The sequence below is a fragment of the Elaeis guineensis genome, chromosome 8 (assembly GCF_000442705.2).
Source record: "Elaeis guineensis isolate ETL-2024a chromosome 8, EG11, whole genome shotgun sequence".
In the NCBI taxonomy this organism is placed as follows: Eukaryota; Viridiplantae; Streptophyta; class Magnoliopsida; order Arecales; family Arecaceae; genus Elaeis; species Elaeis guineensis.
In genome coordinates, this window is record NC_026000.2 from 129,963,608 (window position 1) to 129,971,179 (window position 7,572).

The following is a 7,572-nucleotide window of genomic DNA, read 5'->3' on the forward strand; positions in this document are numbered from 1 at the left end:
AGGGCTCAAAAATCAACTTAACGAGAAATTGAAATTGCTGAAGGAGAAGAATCAAAATCTTTTAGACCTTCAGCAGAAATATGATGAATAAGAGAAGAAGATTTTTGAGCTGTAGACCCAAGCCGAAGTAAACAAAGAACTAGAGTCGAAGCTTAAAGAGGTGGAGAAGGCCAATAAAGCCCATGGAAAAGCCATTGAACACTTAAAAGTAGCTCAAACAGGAGCAAGAAAAAATGGCAAGGGCAATCGAGTTATATAAGATTTTTGAAAAATTTGAAGAGAAAGTATCTGAGAGCTCTGAAAGCGCATATAATTTTGCATTCAGTCAGTGCTGTAATTTAATTAAGAAATTATATCCTAAGGTAGATATCTTCAAGGTCACTCCGAAGGTGGCTGTTGAGATGGGCACAAAGGGAAATCTCAAGCTGCCCACTGAAGCGGCGAAGGAGCCAGCTAAGGAGTCAAGTTGAGAGTTTATCGAAGTGAGTATAATTGAGCCATCACCACAGAGCTTATATCTGCTATGCCTCCAGTCGAGACTGAGGTTTTCGAGGCCGTCAAGAAATCGGAGTCCACTACAGCCGTAGGGACAACTACCACTGATGTTGCTGAGGAGTCAAAGTAGACTAAAGAGGAATCAATCAAAAGGATTCCAATGCATCGATAATCATTCGGTAAAGATTTTCTTTCTTTTGGGATGTATTGACCTGATACGGATTGTCTTCTTTTTTGAAATATATAACCCGATATGGGTTTTTCCTTTTGTATTTTCTTTTTGCATCAATGCAAGAAACATTTTCTCAGGCATCATGATTTGGTGTGCATATTCTAGCAAATTTCATAGCTTGCCAGGATAAAATAATTACATATATCTTTATAGTTAAACAGAACTGAAAATTGATAACTTTAATCTTACCAGTTATCAATTAATTAAAGATTAAGATTCAGATGTACCTTTGTTTGTATGACCTTGAATGGATCATGTTCAAGATTCGATCCGGAGACCGACATTTTCAAAAGAATCCAAAGACAATCTCAATTTAGGGATCAATATAGTATCGTACCAGTTCGAGACTGGTGTAAGATCACTTCGAATTAGGGTTGTCGGCATAAGGCTTATTGGTTGATGGGGGGATCAAGCCCTTCGGGTTATATCGGACTAAAATTTGAATCAATGCTTGCGCCCTTCGAGGTTGTACTGGATCAAAATCTGGTTTAATATTTATGCCCTTCCGAGCTTTACTAATTCAGAGATTGGGTTTAAAAAATCTTATCTCCATTCGTGCCTCTCAGGGCTGTACCATACTAAAATTTGGATGAATATTTGTGTCCTTCGGGGCTTTACCAGACTGAAGACCAAATCTTGATAAATGAAAAAACACGATGTATAAGAAAAGGCTCGTTAGAGCATTTTCATTGATAATATGTTTTGAGATTTTCTAAATTCTAAGTACAAAAAATAACAGATCTATCTAAATTCTCAATTTTATAAACTTTTAGGCAAATTACATTGGTGATTCGATAAGGTCCTTCCTAATTGGGAGCTAGTTTGCCTTGTCCAGTAAGCTTTGAAATTTTTGCTCGTCTCAGGATGAGATCATCCTTTTGAAATGACTTTGATTTTATCCAGGCATAATAATAGGCCATCATTCTCTGCTTATAGGCCACCATTCTGATATGGACTTGTTCTCTCACTTTGTCAAGAAGATCCAGATCGATCCTCAATCGATCAGAATTAGTTGCCTCATAAAAATTTCTAACTCTATCAGATGATAGGCCAATCTCATCTGGAATCACAGCTTCGGTCTTATAGATAAACCTGAAAGAAGTTTCTCCTATCGGAATCTAATACGTGGTTCGGTATACCCATAGTATACTTTGTAGCTCTTCAGCCCACAACCTTTTTACTTTAGCGAGTCTTGTCTTCAAATCTTGAAGGATAGTCCTATTGGTGACTTCAACTTCACCATTTGACTGCAGATGCCCAATAGAAGTGAGTCAGTGATTAATATAAAGCTTGGAGCAAAATTTTTTGAACTTGGGATTGTCAAACTGCCGACCATTATCAGTGATGATGATCCAAGGTAAACTAAATTGGCATATTATAGATTTTCAAACGAAATCCTACATCTTTTTCTATGTGATTTGGGCTAAAGGTTCTGCCTCTACTCATATTGTGAAATAGTCAATGGCTATTATCAAAAATTTTCTTTAGCCTACCTCTACTGGAAAAGACCCCAGTATATCCATCCCCCAAATTGCAATGGGCCAAAGGACGGTAATAGAAATAAGCTCAGTAGCAAGTTGATGTTGGATATTAGCATTCCTCTGATATTGATCATACTTATTGACAAGATTAGCTGTATCTTTTTGAATAGTTGGCCAGTAGTAACTTTGTCAGATTACTTTGTAAGCAAGTGACCTACCCCCTAGATGATTTTCATATATCCTTTCATGCACTTCTCAGAGCGCGTAGTCAGCTTCAAACAGTGTTAGGCATCGGAGTAAAGGAAGAGAATAAGACTTTTTATATAGATGATCCTCTTGAAGAATGTACCATGGGGCATGTCTTTTAACACTTCTGACCTTGATTGGCTCATTGGGCAGAATTTTTTTAGATATATAATCTATGAGGGGATCAATCCACCTCGGCTCTTGATTGATCTAAAATATAGAGAGCACCTCAATATTAGGTCTATCCAACTGTTTAATCAATACCTTCTGATTTAGTTCGAAAAAAAATCCGAAGTAGCGAGGTGCGATAGAGTGTCAGCCTAGGTATTTTTCAACCTCGAAATTTGGAGCACTTCAAGCTCTTCAAAATCTTTGGATAGCTCCTTGACATTCTGTAGATAACGAGCCATTATGAAATCTTTAGCTTCAAATTGATCCCGTACTTGGCCGACAACAAGCTGTGAGTTGGAAAAGACCTTTAACTTTCAGATCCTGAGTTCTTTTGCCATCTTGAGACCCACTATTAGGGCTTCATATTCAGCACCAATATCAAAAATATTAAAATTGAACCTTAGGACCTGCTTATTACGAACCCTTCAGGACTGGCCAGAATCAAATCGGCACTACTTTTCAGGGAATTTGAGGCTTCATCCACATATAGAATTTAAAATGAATCATCACTTTTAAAACTTGCTGGGATTGATCCATAATCAGGAACAGTACACTCTACAACAAAGTTAGCTAGTACCTGGTCTTTAACTGTAGTTTGAGGTCGGTAGTAGATATCAAATTCATTGAGTTCGATAGCCCATTTGGCAATTCAACCTGAAGTATCAACTCTTTGTAATATCGATCTGAGTGACTGGTCTATCAATACTGTGATGGTATGAGCTTTGAAGTAAGGCCTGAGTCTTTGAGCTGCTATGATCAAAGCATATATCATCTTTTCGATCTTTTTATATTGGATCTCTGCATCTCGTAATAATTTACTGGTGTAGTAGATAGGCCTTTGAATACCCATTTCTTTTCAGATAAAGATTGAACTGACTACATAGGGTAAAACAGAAATATACATATATAGTTCTTCACCTTCAACTAGCTTAGAAAGAAGAGGAGGAGAGCCAAGATATTTCTTAAGATCTTCAAAGGCAGTCGGCATTCTTCTGTCCAGCTAAAATACTTGATATTTCTTAATATTTTAAAGAATGGAAGGCATCTTTCAGCTGATCTAGAAACAAATTGGCTAAGAGTTGCTACCCGTTCGGTGAGCTACTGAATTTCTTTGATGGAGGTCGGGCACTTCATTTCAAGTAATGCACGAATCTTTTCAAGATTTGCTTTTATTTCTCTCTGATTAATAAGAAAGCCAAAAAATTTACTTGAGACAACTCTGAAGGTGTATTTGTTAGGATTGAGCTTCATCCGATGCTTTTTAAATTCTCTAGATGCTTTCTTCAGGTCGACAATATGCCGGTCCTCTTCGGTGCTCTTTACTATCATGTCATTAACATAGATCTCTATATTTCGATCAATTTGTTGCTTGAAAGCTTTGTTGACGAGATGTTGGAATGTAGCATCTATATTTTTAAGACCAAAAAGCATCATTTTATAATAATATAAATCTCTTTCAATGATGAAGGCAGTATTTTCTTCATCTTTCAAAGTCATTTTGATCTGATTATAGCCTGAGAAAGAATCCATAAAGCTGAGGAACTTGTGACTTGAGATGGCATCTATTAGCTGATCAATCTTTGATAGAGAAAAATTATCATTCGGATAGACTTTATTGAGATCTCTATAGTCAATGCATATTCTCCATTTGCCATTAGCCTCTTGATCATAACAACATTGGCTATCCATTTCAGATAATGACCTTTCCTGATCAATCTCGCCTTTAAAAGCTTGTCAACTTCCTCATCGATGATTTTTTGCCTTTTCGATGCGAAACTTCTTTTCTTCTACTGAACCGACTTGAAATTTGGATCCACATTTAGTTTATGAATAATCATATCGGTAGGGATGCCAGACATATCAGAGGCTAATCAAACAAAGATGTTAGTATTTGCCCGTAGAAATTTGATCATTTTATCCCTTAAACCAGACTTGAGGTTTATGCCGATCTGAATCATTTTTCTCAGATCATCTTCCAAAGGAATGGCTTCAAGCTTTTCTGTCGATTCACCTCGGACCTTTTCAAGCCCATCCAGTGCATCCGGTATGTCAACTGGCATAGTTTTTGCAGGTTATTTTATTTTAGTAGAAATCATAAAATACTATCGAGCCATCGTCTGGTCACTATACTTTTTCTCCAATTTCTTTCTTAGTCAGAAAACACACCAGTAGATGGTAAGTAGAAACAATGACTTTAAGAGCATTGAGATCAGGTTGGTCGAGAATAGCATTATAGATAGATGGGACTCTGACCACTAGAAAAGTAAGTTGCACAGTTGATTGTCTTCTGTCCTACTATAACCTACAGAATAATTTCTCCCTCGACCGCCATCGAATTTTTTGAAAATCTGACAAGAAGAGTGCTGACCTGCCTAAGCTACTCGGTCAAGTTCATTTTTGAGAAAGCATCATAAAACAACACATCAGTAGAGCTTCTATTATCAATGAAAACTCTTTTTATATCATACTTTGCTATCATTATGGTGACGACAATAGCATCGTTATGAGGGTTTTGAATCTCCTATACATTATTCTCAAAAATGAAATAATATCTTCAGTTCTCTGCCTCTTGGGAGATAGGTCATCAGTGCCAGATAGGACACTGGATATCATGTTGATAATACCAATAGTCAATCGATTATGGTCCTCAAAAGCTTCTTCTGTTGGAGGCCTGTACTCCATAATTTTGATCGATCAGACATATTTATCAAGATAGCCCCGACACATCAAGGCTTCTATCTCATCTCGCAGCTGTCTGCATTTCTCGGTATCATGGCTATGGTCTCAGTAGAAGTGGCAGCATTTTCACTTATCTCTCTTCTCTAGAGGAGCCTTCAAAGGATCAGGCTTTCGGAGATATCTTTCTCCTTCAATTTTCATCAGAATTTGAGCTCAGTAGATAGACAGGAGGGCATAAGAATCAAAGCACCGAGGTGGACTTCTTGACCTCGAATTTTTTTGAGATCGATTTGAGTTTTCAGTCTGCTATACTTCATTGTTCTCTCTCGACCATTTCTTTCCATTTTTGTCCTTCTTTGCCTATCTTAAGATAGCTTCCTCCTCCTCGACTTGGGTGTACTTACGCATCCGATCAAACATCTCGTCATAGGTATTTGAGAAGTTTTTATTTAGAAAAAAGATCAGACGGTTGCTTCGGAGTCTCCAAAGCAAACATGGCAACTGATTCATTGAAATTTTTTATTTCTAAAGTGGCCGCATTGAAATGAGCTACAAACTTTCAAAGGTCCTCTCCCTCTTATTGATGAACAGAGAAAAGACTATCCACATACCTCAAATGAGGTCGATTAGTATCAAAATAGATGATGAAAAACCTTCTGAGCTACTCAAAAGAAGAGATGGATCCTTGTGGGAGTCCAAAAAATCACACCCTCACTACTTTCTTGAGGGTCACAGGAAAAGCAATGCATAATAGGACATCGAAAGTCCTTTGTAAAGTTATGAGGGCTTTATAATCCTTGATATGATCTATTAGATCAGCAAAGCCATCAAAAGACTCGATGGCATGCATCTTGAACTAATTTGAGACCATTTCATTCAAAATCTTATGAGAGAAAGGAGATCGAAGATTGAAACTATCTTTATTCTGAGATCGATCTCCTATTTGAATCTCCATCAAATGTCTTTTAAGATTTAGGACCTTATGCTTCAGGTCACCCTCTCTTTGAACTTTGAAAGTACTGAAGGCAAACTCACTGTCAGCCTCATCAATATAGTGTTCATCCTGATGGACTGGTTGAGAGCTGTGCTGAGATAAAATATTTAGAAAAGGAGCTTCCTTCGGTTGTTGCTTCTCCTTCTTTTGAAGCTGTTGAACAGCTGCTGTTAGGACTTGGACTTACTGAATAAGAAAGTTGAACTATTGAAGATCAACAGTAATTGATTGCTGTGGTGGTGCCTCAGATGTTCCTTCTTCTGGAGCGAAGGGAGAGGGATGCTGAGCTCATGCCTTGATCATCTTTTTTATAAAAAAAATTAGAGCAGTCTTTCCTCTAACACCAATCTGTTGCTCCAAGACTCAAAATCTGAAATAAGACAGATCGAATCGAATGAGGTGGGGTTGGAGCGATCCTTATGATCCGATGAAAATTTTTTCAATCTGCAAAATCAGTTAAGAAATCGGATAGAAATTCTTCAGTTCTTGACCCTCCGATGCTTAAGTCAGTTCGATTCTTAAGAATATAGATGAAAAAGAGTGACAGAGCAAGAGAGATTGAATGAAAGTGAAGGACTGGATAGAAGTCAAGATTCTGGCCTAGCTTTCTATCAGTAGAGTCTCCCTTAGTTTTAAAGAGCAAAACTTATCGATGGAGGATCTCTGACCCTCTATTTATGGAGAGGTTAAGGAGATCATTTTAGAGTTTGTTAGATCATTAGAAAACTTTGTTAGGTGGTTAGAGAGCCACCTAAGTGAGCTAGCGTACAGCCGTACATATGAGCTAGACATGAGATCATACCTGGCTATATCGTCCAATCATATATGAGATCATGGCCAGCTATAGCTTGGTTACAGAAACCACCGTGGATATTTGTAGAATGATTAAGTCTGTCAAGATAATAGTTCACTTTGGTAGATGATCAGAGTAAAATAGAGACTAGTCATAAAAATCATCCTGGATATAAGAGGCATCATGATTTAGGTCGGTAAATTTTCGATCTAAATATTTCTTTACCAGTTGAGACTGGTCATCCCAAACATAAAATATCAGGGTGTCTCTTGTTTAGATCGATAAAATATCGATCTGAATCTGTTTATCAGTAAGTTGATCTGTTGTAACTCGATACTTTGAGATTGATATCTCTTTGATCTCATATGATGATGCCACATGTCTTGGGGCCGGTTTAGTGCATCAACAGAAATATTGTGTGATATACTTAGCTATAAAGATATTTTTATTAGATACACAATTGAGCATTTATGTATATACC